This window comes from Chiloscyllium plagiosum, unplaced genomic scaffold, assembly GCF_037043375.1.
Source record: "Chiloscyllium plagiosum isolate Xiang-an unplaced genomic scaffold, Cpla_swu_hap1 HiC_scaffold_7, whole genome shotgun sequence".
Taxonomy (NCBI): Eukaryota; Metazoa; Chordata; class Chondrichthyes; order Orectolobiformes; family Hemiscylliidae; genus Chiloscyllium; species Chiloscyllium plagiosum.
Genome location: NW_028270145.1, coordinates 88,704,036 through 88,730,256, shown reverse-complemented (window position 1 = coordinate 88,730,256; position 26,221 = coordinate 88,704,036). Strand labels below are relative to the sequence as shown.

At 38.3% G+C, this 26,221-nt stretch overlaps 1 long non-coding RNA gene across 2 annotated transcripts in view; it reads right to left on the bottom strand.

Annotated features, from left to right (window-relative positions):
* The window catches only part of LOC122551732 (uncharacterized), a 67,327-nt gene extending 45,020 nt beyond the window's left edge, over nt 1-22,307 (bottom strand). Inside the window, exon 1 of one of the 2 annotated variants that reach the window (XR_015757721.1) lies at nt 22,210-22,307. This is a non-coding gene — a long non-coding RNA (uncharacterized LOC122551732). Of the gene's footprint in view, nt 1-21,686; nt 21,885-22,209 lie in introns of those variants that run through there. The other variant, XR_015757720.1, reaches the window with a different exon arrangement.
* Nucleotides 22,308-26,221: the final 3,914 nt, after the last annotated feature.

The following is a 26,221-nucleotide window of genomic DNA, read 5'->3' as shown; positions in this document are numbered from 1 at the left end:
TGTGTGAGTAGAGTTGAGGAACTGCAAAGGAAGAAAGACCCTGATAGGGTTTGTTTATTGACCTCCTAGCAATTGTCAGGATGTTAGGAAGAAAATAAATCAAGAGATAGAAAAGGCATGTAAGAAAGATATTAATACAATAATCAGGGGAGACTTCAAAATGTAGGTGGACTGGGATTGAGATTGATAACGAATCTCAAGAAAAGGAATTTGTGGAATGCCTAGTGATAGTTTTTTTGGAGCAGCTTGGGGCAGAACCCACTCGGGAACAGACAATTCTGAATTTACTGATATGTAATTAGGCAGACTTGATTAGGAAGTTTAAGATGAAGGAAATTCTGAGGAAGCAGTGACCATAACATGATAGAATTCATCATCAGTTTGAGAGGGACAAGCTGGAATCAGAAGTACTGGTGTTATAATTGAATAAAGATAACTACAGAGTCATGAGGGAGGAGCTGGCAAGTGTTGATTGGAAGGGGAGCCTAGCAGGGAAGATGACGTCAGGGTTTCTGGAGGTAATTTGGGAGGCACCACAGAAATTCATTCAAGGAAAAAGAAACATACTAAGAGGAGGATAAAGCAACAATGGCGGACAAAGGAACTGAGGGACAGTATAAAAGCAAAAGAAAAAGCATGCAATTTGGTGAAGATTAGTGGGAAACCAAAAGATTGGCAACCTTTTAAAAACCAGCTGAGGATAACTAAGAAAGCAAAAAGGGGGGAGGAGATGAAATATGAGACAAAGCTAGCTAGTAACTCAAAAGAAGATTTCAAGAGATTTTTAAGATACCTAAATGGCAAGAGAGAGGCAAGAGTGAACATTGGAATGCTGGAAAATGAAGCTGGAGAAGTAGTTATAGGGAACAAAGAAATGGCTGAGAAACTGAATTGATACTTTTCTTCAGTTTTCACAATGAAAGACATCAGCAGCATACCAGAACTTGGAGTCCGGGGTCAGAAGTAAGTGCTGTGGCCATCAATATGAAGTAAGTTCTGTGGAAAGTGAAAGATCTGAAGATGGATAAATTACTCAGAGCAGATGGACTACACCCTAGAGTTCTGAAGGAGATAGATGAGGAGATTGTAGAGGCATTGGTGGTGATCTTCTAGAAATCCCTGGAGTTAGGGAAGAATCTAGAGGACGAAAAAATGGCTAATGTCTTCTACTTCCCTTCCTTTAAGAAGAGAGGAAGGGCAGAAGACAGGAAACAATAGATTTTAGAGTTTATTATTAAAGAAGAGATTGCAGAATACTTAAAATTTCATGATAAAATAGGATGGAGTCAGCACAGCTTCATCAGGGGAAGGTCATGCCTAATAAATCTGTTAAAATTCTTTGAAGATATAATGAATAAGTTAGATAAGGAGAGCCAGAGGACGTGATCTATTTGGATTTCCAGAAAGACTTTGATAAGGTGCGGCACAGGAGGCTGCTAAATAAGATAAGAGCCCATAATTTTCTGGATCAGGTTTTAGCATGGATAAATGATTGGCTGAGGAGAGAGTGAGGTCTGCAGATGCTGGAGATCAGAGCTGAAAATGTGTTGCTGGAAAAGCGCAGCAGGTCAGGCAGCATCCAGGGAACAGGAGAATCGACGTTTCGGGCATAAGCCCTTCCTGAAGAAGGGCTTATGCCCGAAACGTCGATTCTCCTGTTCCCTGGATGCTGCCTGACCTGCTGCACTTTTCCAGCAACACATTTTCAGCGTAAATGATTGGCTAACTGGCAGAAGGCAGAGAGTAGGGCTAAAGGAATCTTTTTTAGAATGGCGTCCCGTGATGAGTGGAATTCCACAGAGGTCTATGCTGAGACCACAATTATTCATGTTATGCATTAACAATCTGGATGAAGGGACCAAGGGCAGCTTTGTTCTGTTTTCAGATGTTACATAGATAAGTGGGGAGACAGGTAGTGTTGACTAAGCAGGATGGCTGCAGAAAGACTTGGACAGACTAAGAAAGTGGGCAAAGAATTGGCAGATGGAATACAATATGAGAAAGTATCAGGTTATGTATTTGGATTTCTACACTATTTTCTAGATGGGAAAAGGCTTCGGAAATCTGAAGTACAAAGGAACTTGGGAGTCCGAGTTCAGAATTCTCTTCAGGTTAACATATAGGTTCAGTTGGCATTTGAAAGGCAAATACAATGTTAGCAATCACCGAGGCAGAGAGTCAAAGGGCTGTACAGCATGGAAACAAAATCTTCAGTCCAACTCATCCATGCCAACCAGATACCCTAAATTAATCTAGTCCCATTGGCCAGCATTTGGCCCTTATCTTTCTAAACCTTTCCTATTCATATACCCATCCTAATGCCTTATAAATGTTGTAATTGTACCAGCCTCAATCATTTCCTCTGGCTATTCATTCCATAGACACACCAGCATGAAGAAGTTGCTCCATTGGTCCCTTTTAAATCTTGCCACTCTCACCTTAAACCTATGTCCTCTAGTTTTGTACTCTCCCACCCCAGGGAAAAGACCTTGGCTGTTCACCCTCTCCATGCCCCCTCATGATTTTCTAAACCTCTATAAGGTCACCGCTCAGCCTTTTACATTCCAGGAAAAATATCCCCAGCCTGTTCAGCCTCTCCCTATAGATTAAATCCTCCAACCCTGGTAACATCCTTGTAAATCTTTTCTGAACCCTTTCAAGTTTCACAACTTCCTTTGTATAGTAGGGAGACCAGACTTGCATGCAGCATTCCAATAGTGACCTAACCAATGTCCTACACAACTGCAACATGACTTCCCAACTCCTATACTCAATGCACTGACCAAAAAGGCAAGCAAATCAAACTCCGTTACCCTGTCTACCTGGAATTCCACTTCCAAAGAACTATGAATTTGCACTCCAAGGTCTCTTTGTTAAGCAACTCTCCCCAGGACCTTAGCAATAAGTATATAAGTATATAAGTCTGCTGTCCTGATATGCCTTTCCAAAATGCAGCAATTCACATGTATCTAAATAAAACTTCATCTGCCACTCCTTGGCTCATTGGCCCATCTGATAAAGGTCCCATTGTACTTTTGTATTTGGTTTTAACTGTAATTTTGGTGGCATCTGCAAACTTACTAATTATACCGCCTATGTTCACATCTAAATCATTTATATAAATGATGAAAAGCAGTGGATCCAACGGTCAAAATCCTCCAGTTTGAAAAGCAATTTTCCACCACCACCTTCTGTCTTTCATCTTTGAGTCAGTTCTATATCTAAATGGTTAATTCTCCCTGTATTCCATGTGATCTAACCTTGCTAACCAGTTTACCATAAGGAACCTTGTCAAATACCTCAGCAAAGTCCATATAGATCATGTCCACACCCCTGCTGTCATCAATCCTCTTCATTACTTCCTCAAAAAACTCAATCCCATGCACAAAGCCACGTTGACTACCACTAATCGTTTCTTGCCTTTCCAGATACATGTAAATCCTGTCCCTCAGGATTCCCTCCAACATCTTGCCCATCACTGATCATTTCAAGAAGTCTAGAATACAAGATCAGAAATATACTGCTGAGACTGTTCTGATCAAGAACCATTGGATCTGAAACTTTAATTTTGCTTTCTCCCCACAGATGCTGTCAAACCTGCTGAGTTTCACCAGCAATTTCTGTTTTTGTTAAACAGGAAAACTCTTGCCTCTTCCCATGTGTTTTGAAATTAGTGCTCCTGTATCCTGGTGTGTAAATGGAGAGTTTTTGTGTTCTGATATTTTACTTTCATGATGATACTTTGTACACATGTCTTGGTAATTTATTGTCTTGATAACTTGGCAGCCTAATTTCCAGGTGTTCCAATGAATTTAGGAAGTAAAATTGCAAATTTGTGTTGTCTGGTTAACTATCCTAGTAATTTGTGTCTACCATGCCTTTTTTTTATTGGTTTTCGGTAATGTGTTGTTTTGTGCCTGTATGCCTCTGTATGTGCACAGTAAAGCATTGACCTCATGCAAACATCTTACATGATTTCTTCAAGTCAGTGTTTAATATAAATGTGTTGATCTTTGACATTTTTCTATGAAGGAACATGTAGACCATAAAAGATAAGACCATAAAATATAGGAGCAGATTGTAGTATCACCATAACTCATAGCTGTCTTCTTCAGATCAAGGCACATAGTTTTTATTAATTTTGTATTTATACATCGCTATCACTGTGAACCCCTCTAGCTCATAGCCTTTGAAATATTTGTGTGATTCTAATTCAGGTCTCCTAAACTTCTCCAGTTGAACCATCCTGATATTGGCAGCTATTGCTACCCTAAACTCTTGCTGCCACCCTTTGTTTCTCTCACAGTGTCATACAGTCAAAGAGATGTACAGCACAGAAACAGACTACAGTTCAACTCATCTAAGCTGACCAGATAACCTAAAATAATCTCTCCCTCACTTTCTTCCTTTAAAACAGTCATTAAAATCTTGATCAAGCTTTTGGTCATCTTTGCTAACATTTCCTAATAAAGCTGAGTGTCAAATTAATTTGTTTTGTTCAACTCCCTTGATGTAACTTGGGACATTTATATTGTTTAATGTTGCGATATAAAACATGTTTATTTAATTATTTACTGGAATTGTACATCACTGGCTGGCCAGCATTTATTGCCCATCCTGAGTTGCCCTTGAGAAGGTGATGGTGAGCAGTCCTTTTGAACCGCTGCAGTCCACCTGCTGTGGTTTGATCCACAATGCCCTTAAGGAGGGAATTCATGGATTTTAACCCAGTGGCAGTGAAGGAACGGCGATATATTTCCAAGTCAAGTTCGTGAGTGGCTTGGAAGAGAACTTGAAGGTGGTTGTGTTTCCATATATCTGCTGCCCTCCTCCCTTCAGATGGAGTTGATTGTGGGTTTGAAAAGTGTTGTCTGAGGATCTTTGATGAATTTCTGTGGTGCACCTTGCTGATAGTACAAACTGCTGCTACTGAGGGTCAGTGGCAGAGGTAGTGGATGCTTGTGGATGTATTGCTGCTTTTTTCTGAATGGTGTCAAGCTTTTTGAGTATTGTCAGGGCTGAATCCATCCAGGCAAGTGGGGAACATTCCATCACACTCCTGATTTGTGCCTTGTAAATGGTAGACAGGCTTTGGGGAGTCAAGAGGTGAGTTACTCACTGCAATATTCCGAGCCTGTGACCTACCCTTGTAATCATTGTGTTTATGTGATGAGTCCAGTTGAGGTTCTGGTCAATAATAACCCACAGGATGTTGACAGTGGGGGATTCAGTGATGGTAACATCACTGAATGTCAAGGAGTTGTCATTATTGAATGTCAAGGAGCTGTCTCTTATTGGTGATCTTAGCAAGACTTACACACTTAATGGTAAGGTCCTATGAAGTGTTGCTGAACAAAGAGACCTTGGAGTGCAGGTTCATAGCACCTTGAAAGTGAAGTCGCAGTTAGATAGGATAGTGAAGAAGGCATTTGGTATGTTTTCCTTTATTGGTCAGAGTATTGAGTACAGGAGTTGGGAGGTCATGTTGCGGCTGTACAGGACATTGGTTAGGCCACTGTTGGAATATTGTGCGAAATTCTACTCTCCTTCCTATCAGAAAGATGTTGTGAAACTTGAAAGGGTTCAGAAAAGATTTACAAGGATGTTGCCAGGTTGGAGGATTTGAGCTGTAGGGAGAGGCTGAATAGGCTAGGGCTGCTTTCCCTGGAGCATCGGAGGCTGAGGGGTGACCTTATAGAGGTTTATAAAATCATGAGGAGGCATGGATAGGACAAATAGACAAAGTATTTTCCCTGGGATGTCTAGAATTAAAGGGCATAGGTTTAGGGTAGGAGGGGAAAGATATAAAAGAGTACTAAGGAGCAACTTTTTCTCGCAGAGAGTGGTGTGTGTATGGAATGAGCTGCCACAGAAAGTGGTGGAGGCTAGTACAATTGCAACATTTAAAAGGCATCTGGATGGGTATATGAATAGGAAGGGTTTGGAGGGATATGGGCCGGTTGCTGGCAGGTGGGACTAGATTAGGTTGTGATATCTAGTCGGCATGGACAGGTTGGAATGAAGGATCTGTTTCCGTGCTGTACATCTCTATGACTCTATGATGGTCAAAGTTTAGATAATAGTGGTGCTGGAAAAGCACAGCAGGTCAGGCAGCATCTGAGGAACAGGAAAATTGACGTTTCGGGCAAAAGCTCTTGATCAGGAATAGAGGCAGGTAACCTCCAGGGTGGAGAGATAAATCCTGCTCCTCGGATGCTGCCTGACTGGTGTGCTTTTCCAGCACCACTCTGATCTAAACTCTGGTTTCCAGCATCTGCATTTCTCACTTTTGCCTCTATGATGGTCAAAGCCTAGCATTTACATGACGCAAATATTGCTTGCCATTTGTCAGCCCAGGTCTAGCTATCGTCCACATCTGGTTGCACTTGGACATGGAGTGCTTCAGTATCTTGTTTTCTTACCACGCTATTTTGAAGACTGTTTTTCTTTCTCTTCTCCTTTTTGCATTTTGATAACCGCATGCCTTGGCATACCCACATTTTAGAGTATGCCCCACAAATCAATGAATTATGGTTGTAGTGAAGACAGTTAGCATGTTTTTCATTTTTGTGTGCTGTCTTTGTAATATTTGACCTACACTGCTGGTGACAGCAATGTGAAAAAGAGAGCCAAATGCATACTTTTCTGCCTGTCAGTGCGCACCATGACAACCACAAGTTGTCAATTGTACCTACTCATGGTGACACATGCAACTAGGTCCAACAGAGCCCTAAACTAAGGGTTCATCAGGGGAATACAAAGAAGATTTGGCATCTAGCCATGCAGTATGCAGGTCCATCAGCATATGGACATGTCTTGGCCCGCATGAACCAACTCCCAGTTATGGGAAATAACTCTATTGCCTGAATACCTTGGAAGGTTTCAAGCCTAAGGGAGTGAACTCTTACAAAAAACCTGGATGGGAGCCCAAAGGCAGACTGATGTCTCAATATGTCAACTTTCCAGTGATTCCTGCACCAATGCTTTGGCTCTGCATCATGCTTCACATTCCTTTGGGCTCAACCAGGGACATTGAGAGGGGGACCGTGGTGTTTGAGCAGCCTAGGGTGTTCCACTAATTTTATTCATATCTACCCCCAGGAGAGGACACTCCAGTTAAACTGCAGAGAATGAACACAATGCAAGGAAACCTATTATTAGTGAGACTGGGTGCCACGGGGACGCCGCTGATGGTAGAATGGACCATCACATCCCAAATATCAGCTACCCTTAAGTTGGGTAGCACCCCCATCAGCTGTTAACTTGCTGACTTAGCACAGTTCATCTGCTTCAATGAATACTTGGAGCTTATTGTCTGTGCTCAACAAATGGACAGAAACCATCATACCAAACAAATGAAAAGAATGAAGATGCTAACTCTTCAACTGTCAAGCTGGAACATCATAGCCATGTGTATGGCATTGGTAGATGACTTATAGCTGGTTGATAGCAGGCATAGTTACCATGACACTATCTGACCTTTCTCTCACATGCAGTAAGGTGAGGTTTCAACTCTTCTAATGTCCTGCAGAACAGCGAATGTTATTGGCATGTATAAAGGGATCAAAAAAGCAACAGGTCAATCATCAGGAGAAATCATCACTGACTGAAATAAACAGTTAGAGGGAACACTACCTTGAGTTATATTCTAAGGAGAACATAATCATCAAGGAAAGCACTGTACTTATTGTTCGCACAGTGGGAAAGCTAGAAAAGCTATTGACTGACATATTATGGCCAAAGTTTCAGGTGCTGATGTGAAACTACCAGTACACATCCATCATGGGAAATCAGAATGTGGCATCTCCACAAACCTCCCTGTCTCTGCCGCAGTAAGGAGAGAGTATCCCAGGATAAATGTGACTCTGTAGTAATTGCAGACACCTTAGTAATTGCAACAACTGTTGTGGCACCTCCCTTCCAAGGCACAGTGGTATAGGTATTTGCCCTTATCAGATTGCAAAGATGTAGCTGAAGGAATCTATTCTGAATCCAAGTATTGTTTCAGAACTGGAGGATCCACAATCAATATGACCCTCTCAGTCTGGCAGATGTTAGACAAATGTTGTGAACAAAAGAGATCACAATATACTCTACTCACTAATGCCACACTAAAATTCCATAATGAGGAACACACTAAGTGACAAATAGACAGATTCACTCATGCTATTAAAAAGTTTGGTTTGATCATCAGCATGAATTATGTCATGGACCAGAAGAATGCCATGCAACCATCTATTAGCACTGAATATGTGACATTGGAGGTTGTTGATAGCTTCAAATAGCCTGGCTCCACAATCACCAGCAATCTCTCACTTGATGCTGAATTCAACAACACACAAAAACAAAAACCGCACCCGTCATGTACAAGTTGAACAAAGATGTGTAGAACAACAGCAATGTGACTGAAAATACCAAACTTTGAGTGTACCAAACCTGTATCCAGCAATTTCCTCTACCATGGTGAGACTTGGACAGTCTATCATTGGCAGGAGAAAGGACAAAACAGTTTCCAACTTCATGATCTCAGCCATACCCCTGGCATCTGTTGGCAGGATAGGATCTGCAGAGGTTCTGGAGTATGCTAACTCCATAAGCAAACACCCAATTCTAGGCCAACAATGTCTGAGTTGACTCAGGTAGTTTCATCAAACTGATGACCATTACATACTAAAAGACTTGGCATTGAGTGAATTAGCCACTGGGCCAAGATCTCCTATGCATCCATCTCTCCACTGCAAGGACAATTGCAAGCAAAATATGGACATTGACATTGACACTGAAGAGGCAGTGATCTGACAGAGCTGTGACTTCTGGAGACTGATTACTTGGAAAGACTTTGGAAGAGCTGAGTAGAACCGAAGAGACCAGTTGGCTAAAAAGAGGGCACTGAGAAAACAGATGCCCACAAAGCTTACAGGTTGGCAGCCCACTATCTTTTTCTGTGGCATGTCAGAGCAGAATTCTTGAACTTCACTAGGTGATGCGAAACACAGCGTTGATGCCCACAGTACAAACCATCGTCTTCTGAGATCGCAAGCTCCTGCAAGAATTATACAAAATACAAACAGTCTACAGCAGTCTAGAAACAAGTTATTTGACCCATCTGGTCTACAGTAGGATATATACTCCACAAACATCACTTCCCAACCCTCTTCATCTAATCCTTAAATCGATACAATTCATCTCCTCAGGTACCAATTCTTTGAGTTAAGAATGTCATTATTTAACATGAGTCGTACATCTAGTGTTGTAACATGTCATACCCCCGCCTGTTATTCTGCAACACATTCATTCTAAATGCACCAACCTGCTAATAATTTCATTTTCTGGTTGAATATTTCCAAATTAAATTAATCAAATAAATGTGTTAAGTGTACTGATTGCTCTTAACACCTCAGCCCGCACTTCTGTGAAGGGCATTTTTGATGATCTGGTTATAAAATGTGGCGACAGATGTGACAGTCTGTTAGGAACATGCAGATCATCCAATGACTATTCACAACCCTTAAAGGTTATTGACTTTTTAAGAAATCTTTACAGTTCTGAAAAAAAGTGATATGGTAATGCCAGATGCCAAACTGTTAAAATAATTTGCAGGAAATGATACTGCAACAACCGTTTATTAATGCTCTACATGGCACTTCATAAAACTTTTCTGATCTATGTAGAGTCTGCTTTGAAATCTATAGCAGAAAGATGATTTAATCTATAATTAGTGGCAAATTAAAATGTTGCAACTTAATAGCTTGGCAAAATTTTGAAACAAATGATCAAAGCGGATTTGAAATATGCTGTCTCTTGTTAAAAAACACACTGAAAAGCTGGAGTCTTTCAGGTTTTTGGCTTATTGTTCAGGTCACCTTTTAAACAATTACTTCATTTCCTAAATACAATTTCATGAGAAACACCACTTTTTTAATTTGAGTATTCTTCAAAAGAGAAATTCTTGCATAATCTCACAAATTGGACCTGCCTCGTCATGTTACGTTGTCCATTTCAGAGGGCAGACAGGTGACCTCTTTTCCTGTTTTTTTTTCCCAAGGTTGCCTATGAGCGGGCCTCAGAAAGCTATGTGAGAAGAAAACTTGTGATGACTTCCATCCAACAGCTTCTCCTATCTGATCGTATTCTTGTATAACATTAATTCATGCTCAAAATGGCTAACTCACTACATAATCTATGGTCTGCATTCACAAGTACCCACAAGCATTCAGCATTTTGTATCCACAGGCCCCACTGCTATTCCTGATATGCTCAAATAGCATTTGTACCAAATCCAACGCTATTTTCACAACCTGATTATATAGATAACTCCAATTTATTTTACAGGTTTATCAAATACATACCTTAAAATACTGGTGAAAGGAAACTTGACTTAACCAATAGCAAGACTTTGAAGTGGATGAAATGAAGCCAATATATTGTATTATGAGGATAAAATATTTAACTTTTAAAAAAATGTACTTTGAATAATCAAAAAGTTGCTAACGGTGACTTTTGAAATCACTATTATACATGAGTGAATATGTTATTGATGTGCATCAGCCTGAACAGATATTATCTGCTGGCATCGAATGCATTTGCAACTCACATGAACAATTAGAATCCTACACATGTGTGCTTTTTCAGAGAACTAGATTATAAGTTTAGACCTGTTATTCTACAGATCTTCAAGTCATAATAATGGTACTGATGTTATACAAATATAGAGGTGGTTTTCACAAGAAAGGAAAGGAAACTTCAGATTCAAGTAGTCACAAAGTTTCTGAGACCAACTCAAAACATCTGTAGTAGAGAACAATGATACCTTGAGTTTTTCTTGGCTCTGTAGCATGCTCAACCCAATCCAGGACTTGAGATATAACCTCAGTGTGCCACAAAGGAAATGGTGCATGTGAACTGGTATCGGCATACTTGTCTGACCATGTGAAATAGAAGCAAAAGTAGACTATTTAGCTCCTTGACCCTGTTCCACCTTTTGCTAAGATCATGGCTGATCTGGTTGTGGTTCAAATCCCACAATCCCACCCACCCCTGATAACCTTTGCTTCTGTATCGGGCAGATTCTATCCACTCCATTTACTACCTAGTGAATTCACATGCAAGGTGAGCATGGAGAGAGAAATATCACACAGGATGATAGCTTGCTTGATATGAGCCCAACTGCTACAGCATTTTAAATCTGAAATGAAGCACTACTCTGCAAGAGATGATATTAGACTTATGCTGCAAGACAACAGTCATCTTTTACAGCTGCTTTTTTGTCTATCCCAATTCACATAATGTATCGTTGTACGGCTTCCATGTTAATTATTTATTTATATGACTTCCTGCGTACATAACTGTTTTCTTATAAAATTATTTGTCAGGTAAAAAATGTTTTTAAGTGTCATTTGGAAAAAAAATCTGATTACTTGCTTATATTTAGAATATTTTTAACAGAACAATGTTCAATAGAACTTTTTTTTGTTATTTAAATGACTAGTCCCTTCCTCTCATTACTGATTTTGTGCTGAGAGTTTACTTGCTCTGGTGTATTCATAGGCCACGTTCTAATCAAGATACAAAAGATATGTTCCTTAACATACATATTTACATTTTGTCATTAATGACTTGGTATCAAGTTCTGATGAAAGCATGCTAGATAAAGCTGGGATTAGACAAAGGGGTGGACAAAATGCACAGCGTAGAAATCGATTCTTCCCGGATCACTGACTGACTCCCCATGTCTCTACTTATTTGGATCTGGTGGCAACAGATTCTACAATTTGTACGCTGAAGTCGTATCCCATTCCAAAGTTCTGACTCTAATGACATATGAACTAATATGCTTTACATCAACAAAAAGTGCATCACAATTTGCTTAGTTTGAAAATCAGTTGAAATCTTAGATGTAATTATGCCAAGTGAAATTATTATTGAATATTCAGATCATCTGAAATGATTAAGTCGTGTTCTTCTTTTCACACAGGCCTGCTTTGTGAGAAAGTATTTCCAGTTTGTCCCATAGCCCTTCCCTGTTGATTAATTATTTAGAAGTGTAGTCACTCTAATGCAGGGACACGTGTAAACAATTGCCAAATAGCGGCAGCCGATGGACTGAACCAGGAATAAAGCCCAGCTATTCTGTTTTGTTGGGCTATGCTGAGGCATAGATTTTCACCAAGCCTTTGGGCAATTCCATTCTCTTCAGCAAACAGTGCCACCAGAATAAGCAGACCTCAATTTACCTTAAATAAAAACAGAAAATACTCAGCAGAGATAATGGCCAGGACTTCACCAGCGCCTTGGAAACAATTGGTGAAACAGGAAAACTGGCAAAGAGATATGGGATGAGCCTGACATGATTCTGCATGAGCTTCACATTTTGTTAGCAACAGCAGATTACTTCATCTGTTGGGACCCCAACTTAACTGGACAACTCAGTCCCATTCCCATATCTCATCAGACACCTTTGTCCTCATTGTCTGATGAAACCTGGCTTCCTCCCGTTGTGTTCTGAATGGATGGGAAGCTCTCCTTTCTGATAATACCATGACCACAGTGGAGCCACCCTGGTAACAATGGATCGTAAAGGCTCTGCTTCTGCTTCATGACCATGACTCCGGTCCCCAGAATTCTGGATTCCAAGGCTTGCTTGGTTGCATTTTCCCCACCCCACCACTCCCATTGCACTGACACAAGATGCCTTTCTAAACTTAAAATCTTTTTTGCATCTGCATTGTTTGCAATCCTAAATTCCCTGGTGATTCATATTTCTATCAAAATGCACTTAAATGCTGCCATTGGCACTGAAGAAGATTAAATAACTAATACCCTCCAAACCAGACAACGTCCTGGTAAACTATTTCCAAAGCCTCTACATTGTTTGTGTCATGTAACAACTGGAACTATACATTCTCCTCAGGGTCCTGAATGAAATAGATATCTGCTCCCGGCACAAAACCCATCTCAAGGTTGATAATCTCTGGTTAGGTACAGATCTGAAACATGGGATGGAATCTTCTGCTCTTAAAGGTGTGAGTTTGAAGGGATTAATTAAGACCACTTAGTTAAAAGGGCTGGGAATGCCTCTACCCCTATTCTTTACCATTCCATTAGAATTGTTCGACTTTCCTGCCCAATCAAAGCCCTTTAGCAGCCAATTAAAGATGAGCATGGTGCAAGCAAGTTCTCACCTTGGAGGGTGGTTGCAGGGCTTGTGGAGTCAATCAATGTCTTATCGAGGGACTGGACATCCAATGGGGAACTGCTCGAAGGCATACACCAGCCCTTGTTTCAAATCCTTCTGCCACCCAATCCTTGCAATCCCTTACCCAACAGCCCCCTACTCTATCATTTATCTTTGCCTTGGTTCTTCCATGATCCTCAGATTTCCTGATTGGCATGTTGTTTGATGTGCTTTCTCTGTAAGAAGCAACATGTTTTTGTTTTTCACCAGCTCTCAAGCCAGCAGGCAAACCCCTGATGTCTCAATACAATTCTGCCAATTAACTTGTTTCTGCCTTTCAGCTGCTGCCAGACCTGTTGAGCATTTTCAGCACTTTGCAGTTTCACATCAGACTTCCAGCATCTATATTATTTTTCCTTTCCCTCTCGAAAACATCCCATCTCACACCTCTTGTCAATGCAGCAAGCTCTCTGTACTGTCCTGGAGTATCTTCCTACATCATATGCTCAATTTTCTAAAGTGGCGCTTTAATCCAAAACTTTCTGGGATACAGACAAGCATAACAATTAGAAAAGGCTGTGCAGTTTATTAATATCTCTAACAATCAATATAAAAAACCTTCCATATAAGTAGTCAGCTTGCTGCAACTTCATGAAACCATAGGAGCTTGGCAAATATAACCCATGAAAATCTAATAAATGTGACTGCAGTACCATAAAATCAGAATCGCAAAATGGCTTGTGCAAAATATAGATTCAGATTGACATTTGCATTAAGCTTACACTTAATTAACTTTCCTCAGTTGCCAAAGACCTTATTTTAGCCCCCAATAAATCAGTGTGTTTGGCCATGTCTACAAGAGGTGCAAAGAAAGTGCTACATTTAGCTGCAGGCTTCATGACCCTGACATCAGGACCTGATGGGGTTCCTGAGCCTGTGCTTGCCAGCATCAAGACCATCTTTTTCAGGAAACAGTCTCCTAATTGACTTACTCTGCATTTAACATCCCAATAAGGATAAGCTCTCAATCCTTGCTGTCACTATCAGATCAGAGAGGGAGGTACTGCTGAGGCAAGACAGAGGCACCCTTACTGGGCTGCACAGCAGTGTGGAGCTAAGCATAATCTAGGCTGACAAGACCATAGGGCTTTAGCTGGATCAGGCTCAGACACAATTACAGCCTTTGCAGCCGATAGCCCCGTTACTGGAGTATGAGGGTTTTGGTGAATGACGCCTGTTGCAGGGAGGCCACCTGTGGTCTCCACATACTGTAAGTGTCCATTCGCTGTTGGCAAAATGTCAGTGAGGTTGTAAAATTGGTCCTAACCACGTTTAAATGGCATGAGCACTGATTATAACCTCAGATCGACTATGGACACATTGAACTTTATTTGTAACATGTGTTTTTTTTAATAAAGGGCAAACAGCCAAACATTGACTGCTGTTGTGAACTCAGGGACTGCATGGAGAAAGTGTCTCTGGAATTTCACACACGATAAGTTTCAAAGAAACTTTAAAGGGAGAAAATGCACAACAACCTGAATTTGTAATCTCTTGGGAGCATCTCAATGAACATAATGGTTAAAATAGACAACAATCTGAGCGAGAGATATATTTATGGTTTGCCCCTTTCAAGAATACACAGAGACAGAAATTAAAAGTGAGCTACAGACTTAGTCTGTGCGTGCTGGTTTCTTGGCATCCAATTGTGAAGACTACTGTGCTCTAAGTGCCACAGTTCTGAGATTAGGCATTTAAAAAGCCCTGCACCATAAGTAAAGCATAGGGAAAGGACTCTCTATCAACCTGATTCTTGCCAGTCAGCCACTGCCAAAATGAATCAGCCAAAAGAGTTCAATCAACCTACAAAGCCAAGAATCTCAAAATGAACTGCTCTACAATAATCAAGGGAAGCCATGTCATCCTTCCTCACCTGGAAACTAAATGTTTCACAATAACTCACCTGGAACCGTGACAAATTGAGGAACTTCATCCAGAGACTTGTCAGAATTCCTATTCATCTTAATTGGTTGTCTGCTTTTGTAGAGTGGGCATGTGATCATGTTCCCATCCCAGTCCTGGGAATGCTGTCTTGCAGTAGGAGTGCTTTGGGGAGCCAACCTGTCCTAGCCCAACCATCTTCAGCTGCTTCATCATTGACCATCGCTTCATCATAAGCTCAGAATTAGGGATGTTTGTCAATGATTGCACAATGTTCAGCACCATTCACAACTCCTTAGATACTGAAGTTGTCCATGTTCAAATGCAACAAGACCTGGATAATGTCCAGACTTGAGCTGACAAGTTAAGAGTGTGTTGTTGGGAAAGCACAGCGGGTCAGGCAGCATCTGTGGAGCAGGAGAATCGATATTTTGGGCATAAGCCCTTCATCAGGAAAGGCTAATATCTAAGCTTGGGCTAACAAATGACAAATAATATTTACACAATACAAATGCCAGACAACAACCATCTACAACAGACTTAATACAACCGATGCCTCTTGACATTCACTGGTGCTATCATCACTGAATGCCCTACTATCAATACTGTGGGAGGTTACCATTGATCAGAAATTCAATTAGGCTCGCCACATAAACATAAAGGCTACAAGAGGCAGGTCAAAGGCTAGGAATACTGTGGTGAGTAACCAATTCCCCAAAAGCTATCCACTGTCTACAAGACACAAATCAGGAGTGTGATAGAGTACTCCCCACTTGTCTGGATGGTTGTAAGTCCTTCAATACTCAAGAAGCTCGACATCATGCAGGATAAAGCAGGCAACTTGATTGATACCACATCCACAAACATCTGCTCTCTCCACCATAGACTGTCAGTCAAACAGTGTATACTGTCTACAAGATACACTGCAGAAATTCATCAAAGATCTTTCAGTAGCATCTTCCAAACCCATGATCACTTCCATCCAGAAGAACATGCGCAGCAGATACATCTGCATGTTCCCCTCCAAGCCACTCACCATCCTGACTTGGAAATACATTGCCATTCCTTCAGCTTTACTGGGTCAACATCCTGAAATTCCCTCCCTAACGGCATTATAGATCCAACCTACAGCATGTGGACAGCAGCAGTTTAAGAAAGCAACTCACCATTATCTTCTCAAGGGAAACTTGGGATGGGCAGTAAATACTGGCTCAGCCAGCAATGCCTACATTCCACGAGTGAATTAAAAAAAAGGCTCCCAACTATTTCCCCAGTTCTTTCAATCCACCATCATACAGCCAGAAAAATTTGGCTAAAATAAATCTATACTTTTAAAGCATCACTCATAACAACATATTGAATCACTACTAATCTAATGATAAAAAAGTGCTGCAGTCATCAGAGTGACATAAGACTAACTGCAAGTTAAAAACTCTCATTGTTTCCAGTGAGAGGGAAAGTTAATCCTTTGATCTTTGACTGAGATGTAAATAAAGATAACATAATATAGGCTTAATATCACATAAATCTGAATAAAACAGATTTTAAATCTGCAAAATCAATTTGTCACTGAATGTTTACACAGACCCATGTGCAGGGCATAATTAAATAATCTAACTATGACTTTCTCAACTAAATGAAATGATGGTAGCCAATCACAGCGCCAGTACGGAGGTCACTGTGACTTAATCACTAATGAGCAACGCTATTGCATTACTGTTAAATATTGAGCTTCAGAAATAGTGAGCAATTCATATTCAAACTTTTGTCATCTAATAAATTTACTTCTTAACACTACTGCTGATGTTTGCCATTTCCATTGCTTTGTCTTTATTTTTAAATTCAATTTAAGTGCCCAAGCCTTGACAAATATACTCTCAATCTGTCTGCAATCCAGTTTAACACTCAATGTATTATGAGTTACTTTCAAGGAAACATCAACATTTGCAACACATTCCATTTCTTTTTATCCCTGCTGCAGTTCATGCTACTTAGGTGATTGGTAGTATTAAGAGAAGAGATGTTAAAAATAATTTGGAACCATTTTCTGACTCCATTTGGTGTTGTAGAGTTGTAAATTTTTGCAAAGCATCTTTTTTCCTTCAAACCTGAGTATATTGTTAGGTTTGTAGCCAATATGGCAAACCAGAAATAATAACAATATGAAACAGTTTACATTTTGGAAGCTTTTCTGCTTCAGTATGTAAAAAAAATATGCAACAGAATCAATTTTACTAATATTTAACTGTGAATTCCTGACAAGCAAATACAGTTTTGAAGCAAACAAGCTGTCCTCTTATCGGGGTTTAACTATATCACAAACAACATATTTCAAGGACATGTCTAGAACAGTCAGCAAATGAAAATGTTAAATTGAAAATAATTAATGTTGTAAATGTAACACAAATTTAGCAGTTAGTTGGCCACGTTACACTAAGCTGTTGAAAAGGTTGATGCTGCTACTCCTTTTGCCTAGTTCTATCCTGTAGCTTCATGCACACTTTAATTGTCTCCACAACAGAGAATCTACCCTAGCTTCATAGATAAATATTGCATTTCAATTTAATCTCTTTGAATCTTGTAAGTATAAAAACTTCATTGACGTTCAGGTCAGTGCATTGGTCATGCCATAAATGTCGTAAGAAGTGCATTTGTGCAGCCAACTCACCACATGGCCAGCCTTTGATCTTCTCTCTGTCATTATGAAGCATTGAGTTCAGATCAGGCATTTTCACCAAAGGATAGCAAAGTAAATTGGTGAGACTGCCAACCTAAGTTTGTTCTCAAACACCTACCTGCATTAGCTAACAATGGGAGGCTATTGAAAAATTTCCTCCCAGATTTGATTCCTATCTTTTCTCTTATTTTCGGCGGCTGAAAGCCGAACATTTATTTCCAGCAATTTTATTTATGATTGCAACATTTGCAAATTATTTTCCCTTTTTCATCCTTCTGAGTCACATATTAAATCAGGGTACTGTACAAGCAAGAGAAAACCAAAAGAGCATTATGTATGTTATATGCGTATATATATATATATATATATATATATATATAAAATGGTTTTATATGTATACACATATAAGATATAACATGTTCTTTACAATTACGTTTGCAATGAAAAACATGTTAATTTATTTAATTTCATCTTTAGTGTTTTATTTTATCCTTTAAAACTGCACAATGTAAACACTGCTTTTTTTTCTTTTAGAGCATGTCACCTTAATTTAAAATCATTCTATCAAAATCTATCATAAATGCTAGTGTATTCAATCAAAACCAATGAAGCTGCAACCTCCAACTCATTAAGGGAAACCAGATTTTACATATATATTTGTAATATTTGGGTAAAATTACATAACACTCACTTCCCGGGAACTCAAAGTAAGATATCTTCAAAGTGTTCATGCTGTTTTACATTTCATCTTACATAAATAAAATTGAATATATTTTCCAAGACATGGGTTGCCTGAACAAGTGATAATATGTGTACAATTTATTTAGCAGATAATTATGTGTGATTTGACTCTAACCCTGATAATACGCATAAAACAAACAGTACAAAATGACACTGACTTCGTAAGAATTTACAACTGAACTGGTACAGTTCATGGACTGCATACAATGACTGTTAATAGTTTAAAAATTCCCATGTCGAATCATTCAATAGAAATATACACTTACCAGGTATTCAGTTAATTGAAGTGAACTGTACTGAAATGACAAGCTTGTGAACAGCATTTTCCATGTCTACAATATTTATTTATGGTTTACAGTCAAGGTTTCTGCAGTGAAATTTAGAATCCGAGAAAGAAAACAGATAGCAGCAGAGGTTTTTTTATTCAAGGATAACCACTTTCTGACTGGAATTTAAGTTACATTTTAAGTTTCAATATTTCGTGGTGCAGTTAATTGTTCCTAATAACATTGTCAGAGATGAGAAATAAAACTTTTTTCTGGCATTGAAAAAAAGCTAAAAATTCCCATGTGAAAGCCATGCGATTCCTATGACATATACACCCTGTATTCGTGTATGAAGTGGACTCATGTATCTGGAAGTGTTTTAAACAACGTAAGCTATTTATTCAATTCATGTACAGCAAAACAGCCTCACAAAACTGGATAAAATCAATTACAAATTACAGACAAGCTGTCACTTATATTCGTGCCTAGTTTTTAAGGTAGAATTTTATCCTCACTCAAGACAGACTGTCTTATTGCGCTCAGCTCGTCAATGCTGGTTTGGGAGGTTATTGTGGATGTAGGTTTTAAATAAGAGAGAAATGGAAGGAATGGAATGCTTTCTGCAAGACTGTGGTGAAATGCTTTTGGATTGTTTCCCAGCTGAACAGTAGGGTTGCAATACTTGAAGATTACTGTATTGTGATTTACCACTTAGCTGGTGACTTCATAGGAATTTTGTTATTTACTATAAATGGTTGGGTTTGGATGTGTAGTTTGTGATACAGTCCGATTTGACATATACATGAAAATTTTGAAGGTTAAAAGTATTACGTAGAATATAGGTGCTTAACAAGACATAAAAGTTGAGCAGTTCTCTTTTTTAATGCATTTAAGTATGTATCAGATGGGTTAAATGGAATTTTGTCCCATTAAGCTGTTTACCAGAAAGTTGCACTTGCTAATCTAGAATTCACAGTGATTTGATTTTAATTACATAATGTTTGAGTCATAAAAGCCAGTAGGTTAATTTTGTTTGTTTTTTCCTTTTTTTGTGGTCTTATGTTCTTATAATCTTATTTACATAATATTGGTAATATTGGATAACCTCTGGCCAAATCCATCACCAGTAATTACCAAGTAAAAACAAATGTATTTATTTATTATCAGGTAGTACAAATATACTAATAACTGACTTCAGGGTGAATAAATGCAGAAAGTAATTCAATTTGTGATATCAAGAATACATAACACAATCATTTAGTGGATCACTTATTCTTGGAATTGCCAGGTAGATTAATTTTCAAATCCCACCTCTTTCCATTAGTCATTTGGAGCTATTTTCTTAAACTCAGTTTTGACTGTATTTTGAATTAAATTGAGCTTGCACCGCCTTCAACTTTCCATAGACTGGGAAATTATAAAAATAACACTAGTCATGGCAACACATTTTCTGAACAGCGACTGTAATTTTGACTATTAACATGGCAAAATGTGGGGAAAATCATTAAGTCAGAAATGCAGAGATTCAAAGATGTGGGTCGCTGTGAAGTTAACAGAAATTAATGTGGTTTTCAATTCAGTTTGGCAGAAATAGTTGCCTATTTGGCACAAAGGGTAAAAAGTAATGGTCCAAGTGGTATGAACGCTAAATAAAACAATGTAATTTTCCAAATATCCTTGACGATAATTTTTTTTGTGCGTTGCCCTATTTAAAAGGAACAAAGTAGCAAGGCAAAGACAAATGATTTTCCCTTTGAGAATGCCTACTTCTTATTGGTGTCAGCCGGACCAATCTGTTTTCAAACTCATAACATTTCTTCTTTGTTTCATTTAGTCATTACTGAACATTTTCTATATTTAGGTCCAAATGATCAGAAGTATTTATTTTTTCTTTGTGCCATCCTTCTTAGCTCCACAGATGAGTTCTATGAATGAGAATATTTGGGCTTTTTAAAACTTTAAGTATCTGGGATTCATCTGAACATAATTACTTAACATGAATGATACTTGGCCCTAGATGACTATTCCCTTTCACTAGGATTAACTCCTTCAAGTCTTATCTAAATTCAGCATTCTTCAATGTGCTTCATTTTGGTTCAAAAGAACCTAATCAGATCACGTTGCAATCTTCAGCATATATTTAAATCACAAATATTAAAACTTCAATTAAATAAAACAGTCATAGCCAAAATCTCTAACCATGTATAAAATAAAACCTTAATAATCAGAAATATAGATAAATGAGTAATGTTATTTATTATAAAGTACATGCATAGGCATGCACTTTTGTCTAGTGCTATCCCTGTCTTCCCTGGGTATGGTAATGATTTACTTATGCAAAATAAAGTTCAGTATTAGAAAAATTGCCTTATGGCCATTAACACTGTATAATAAAGCACAGTATAACATGGGTCTGTTTAAATAGTATAGGAAAGTTATTCTAGTTATTAAAAGTGTTACATTCACAGCAAGTTATGATTGCTGCTGGTTAGTAATCAAGTACTTAAGAGAATCTTGTTTTCTGAGTATTTGTGCAAGGAATTACATATTACCTTCTGGCACCCAACTCAGAAATAGGCTTTAGATTTGTAAAGAAAATCACTAAGATCTTACTACCTTCCAGCACACAGGTTTTGCAAGCAATTAATCAAAATGAGATTACATGCACGATACAGTAACACAAATGACAAACGATGTAAAAAAAATTGGAATTTTGTTGCAGATAACACAAATTTGCATATTATTACTCTTTTCCAACATAACTTTAGACCTGAGAGGACATGGAAATGCTTTTAAAAATCCTCATAGCTGTTCTCTCAGAGTCACTATCATTGCATTTAATAAAAATTGTGCAATTATTTGATTTTAGGGCAATTAAAGTTCCTACCTTATGAATAAACAAGCAATTCATGCTATAATTGGTGTAATTTCTCAAGGAGCTGGCAAGGTAGTTGTATCTTTAGCAAGTTCCTTTGAAAGAGTTGTAAATTAGGATACAAAGTTCACTTCTTTTTTTCCCTTATAAATTTTTACACTTTGCACTTTGTACATGTATTTATACATAACCCTGAATTTGTTACAAGTGATTTTGTAGCACATGTTTTCCACTGTTGAATAAAACAGTGACTCCAACACGCTTGTTGATTATCACGTCTTGAAACAAACTGGTCTGCACTTTCCGACGGATGTTGGTAGTTGTATAATGCCTGCACCAAAGAAAGCAACAGGGAGAAAAATGTGCAGCAGAAATATGTTGTCCCTCTCCTCTTAATAATAATTCATGACACTAATATTTAGCAGTTTTTTTTACCCTTTTTCTTGACAATTCTTTTTCATAAAAGGAAGCTGCAAGACATGACAAAACACAGTGCCAGCAATCAATTTGTTGTATTTTTAAAAAGGACGCTAACCTTGTCAGACAATACATGATGGAATTTGAGAAACTATGAAAAACAAAATGTTCTGTCAGAATCTTTCTGAGTAATTCCTTCCATGTAGGAGAGACAGCTTCTCTTAACTGGTTGATGTTTCCCTGCTGTTCTGTGTTAACAAAAACATCTGTCATAGAGGCAAAAAAGAAACCTGTGGAAACTATATATTCTTAAGAATCAGTTTATCCATTATAATAGCCGCACCTTCCCATTTAGTCATTATGTTGGTTCACACAGCCACAGTCATTTTGTTTTGGTTAGAAGGGTTAGGGGATATAAATTACACAAGCTATTGTCTGCACATTACATCATGAAACGTCTCTCTTCTATTTTTAACTTATCACTTAAACCCCTAATTACCCTACCAGTTAAATCTTTTATACTCAGAAGACATGCAGAAAGTCTACTTTACCAAATTTAACAGCAAATGAAAACATAAAATACATTCATTATCAGGCAAAGTTACAAATCAAAACACTGAGAAATCATAACTGAGGGGAATAGGAATTATTCTTCCCTGAAATGGTTACACATTTGGGTGCAGATTTGATTGCAGATTTGCACTGTCAATTAAGGTGCTTGAACTGAAAACAGAATTCCTCAAGGGAAGCGAATTTACCAGGTTTGGCCTGGGAAAAGGGCAGGAAAGAAATGATTGTTCCTCATGTCATCCAAGTACCTCTGAATGGATAAATTAAGGTGTATAATTCAGTCAATCTACCCACAGGCTGCAGTTTCTGGCCTTTCAGATTGCTGATATTTTGAGGACCAGTTACAGGATCACAAACACTGAGAGACAGCAAAAGAATAACGCTAGTTAGAATTAGCAATCCAGAGAAAGTATAATTGAACAGGAGATTAAATTGAACTATATTAGCCAAAGTTGTGTTTTGATTAAGAGAAGTCGAGGATAGCAAATGCCAAAACATTACAACGTAAGCAACATTATCTTGTAGGTAAACCATCAGAAGCACAAGTCTCAGGGCAGAAGCTGGAAATGCACTTCAGTCATGAGCGTAACTAAGAGTTAAGGATGAGACTATTCGGTGATGTGCTGACAAATTTGTTACAGATAATTATACATTGTTACGAGGCAAAGAGTTTAATTTTCTGTGCTTTTTTAAACTTGTTTTGTTCAGAGCTTTACAGTCCGTCTAGGTTCTATGTCAATTCTTCATCTCCACCATTTATGTCTGCCATTTAGCAACATCATCCAAAAGCATGGGATCAGCTGGCACATCAACACAATCCCTTACCTCACTGCCTCCAGCATTGATCCAAATGCTGTTGCTACATTCTCCAGCTGCCTATCCAACATCAATACCAGTATGGACTGAACCTTTATTGCAGCTTAATGGCTCAAAGCCAAAGTAATCCTCTCACACCATTTCTCTGGAGTCTCTGCCGATTTTCTGCCTAAGTTATGGCACAAGATCAGGAGAATCTCTTCTGAAATTCTATTTCCTGGTATTAACTTGTGCTCAAATAATCTTAAGATACATGTTACAGGGAGAAGATATGTTTTACATCACTGGGATAGCAGACATTGAGTAGGGACAGCTCCTGCCAAGTACAAAATGTATTAAACTAGGTCAAATTTATATCTTTTGTATATGTAGTAAAAATTACCAAATTTGAAGCTTTCTTCTGGGCTGAATAGATGGGCACTCTTCTCTATTTCACTGTTAATTTGCTTAAACCAAATAACAACAGTAATGCTGGTCTGGCATGATAGAAAGCTGTTACCATGGAAGCAAAATGCATGTTTATTCAATCTGATACTTAAGTAATGGATTTTACTTGAAATTTTAATAAGGTGTCTATTTGAAACTTTATGTACTTAGGTACTGTAATAACAATAGGAACAGAGGAACAGGAGTCAGTCATTCAACCATTCAATCCTGCTCCTCTATTCTATTCAACCATGACCTGTGTATGTGTAACTCCTTTTACTTGCCTTTGATCATTACCCCTTAACATCCTGACATAATAAAAAGTTGCTGGTCTCAATATTAAAACTTCCAAGTTTCTAAAACATCCCAGAATTTGTGGCCTTTTAGAGGAAATAATCTGACATTTCTTCTATGTTTTGAATGAAAACGTGTTTTCCAAGCTTGCTGCTTAATGGAAGTGCTCTATTTTTTTGGCCATGTTTTCGGGATTACTTCACCTGAGAGAATAGCCTCCCATATTTATTAAGCAAAATACTTTTATTATTTCAAACAATGTAATAACATTGCCCTCAAATGTTTAATTGCAAGGGAATGCAGTTCAGTTTTACACAGTTTGATTTTACAAATCCAGAATTTCATCCCTACTGCCCCTATCTTTCTGCATGCAAGCAGTGAATATTCAGAGGAGCATTTACTTCCTGCCTCTGTGAAGTTTGCTGATTTTAGCCAGGCCTGTGATAAAGGAATTACCTGTTGTTATCACTATCAGCCAGAAGGGTGGGGAGATGGATTGAAGATATAGATCAGCCACAGTCAAATTGAACAGATATTTGAGCACATGGCACTGATTGGCTTCCTTTTGTATCTGTTTCTATTATGAGTATCCTCTGTATCAGCGGGCTAGTGAATGTTAGATCATTGAATGGAAAACAGGAACGATGCCTTCTTCATCAAAGAAACAGTCTATAAGCATTTTCTAAACTGAAATGAAAAATGACAATTAGGGTGAGGTACTTTAAACCAGCTGAAGCCCATTTAACTAAATTACAGTATGTGTTGTTGACTTCAGAAGAGAATAAATTGAAAGGAGGAAAATGCACCTCACACAAAGTGCAACTTAAAGTTTGAATGTCCATTTGTCAGTTTCACCTTTACACATGGCTACTTCAAGGCTACAAAGAGACTATTTTAATGCATGATCCCAGTTAGTACACATTATTGAGGAAATTTCACTTAATACCTATTCAACAAGAGTGGATTATAAAGATTGTGTAGTTTCAGGCTGGCATGAGGTAAAATGCAGACATCTCCAGAAGTTAATTTTTCTTGAAGAATACTCCCAGAAACTTCATATTTTACAATTCTATAAAAAATTAATTTGAAGCATTTAAACTGAAGTGTAGAATTGACACCATTGGATAACAATATGCATTTGGTTAAAGCACTTGTCTGCAATCTTTCTCTCTCCAGTATTTTAGTTGCAGTATTAACTCATTCATTGCAACAGTAAATCATCCCATGGTGAAATATAAGGACTCTAGCTTTCAAGGAAATTTCTAGTATATTATACAGAAGGAATCTTTCTTTTTGCTTTTGTTCCAAAATTTTCATAAATCCACAGGACATAAACTTATCACTTATGACTGTCAAGATTGCATCATTAATTTCAATATTTGCTTGAAAGTCTTGAATATGGCTTAGACTTACCTTCTGCAAGGAATGTATCAGAACATTGTGGGGGTGAGGAAAAGAAGAATCAGAATTTAGCATTATCTTGAACAGCAGAGGCCACAGTGAGAGAGTGGGGTAAATATGACAACAGATTCTCAATGTCGAGAAATAACTTTTTGATTTTCCCCTCTGGATTTAAATAGTAAGTTCTGAATCTCACTAATAAGCAGTGAACACCTTATTTTCATGCTTTTGTATCTCATTATTAGCTAAAGTTGCCTCATATCCTTGTAGCTCCCAACTCTTTGTGCATTTTCTGAGAAACTACAAGGTAGCAGTTCCTGACATGGAAGTCAGAGCGGAAACATGGCATCAACAGATCTCCAATATTTCTTGATGTCTGGTCCTGGTCGTCAGAAAAGTCCATCTTCACTAACATTTGCCTGAATGCTCACCATCCTCTTTTCCCCTTTGTCTGCACAAAGAGGGAATTGCTAAACCACAATTTACACCACATCATCATGTCTGCTTTTGGAACAACTTACTCAAGATGCAGCCCTTCAGGACTTCACTTTGAAACATAGGGCATTATAATTTGAATTCGTCTGTCAAATCACATTGCATCTACATTGGTTGTATCCTATGGC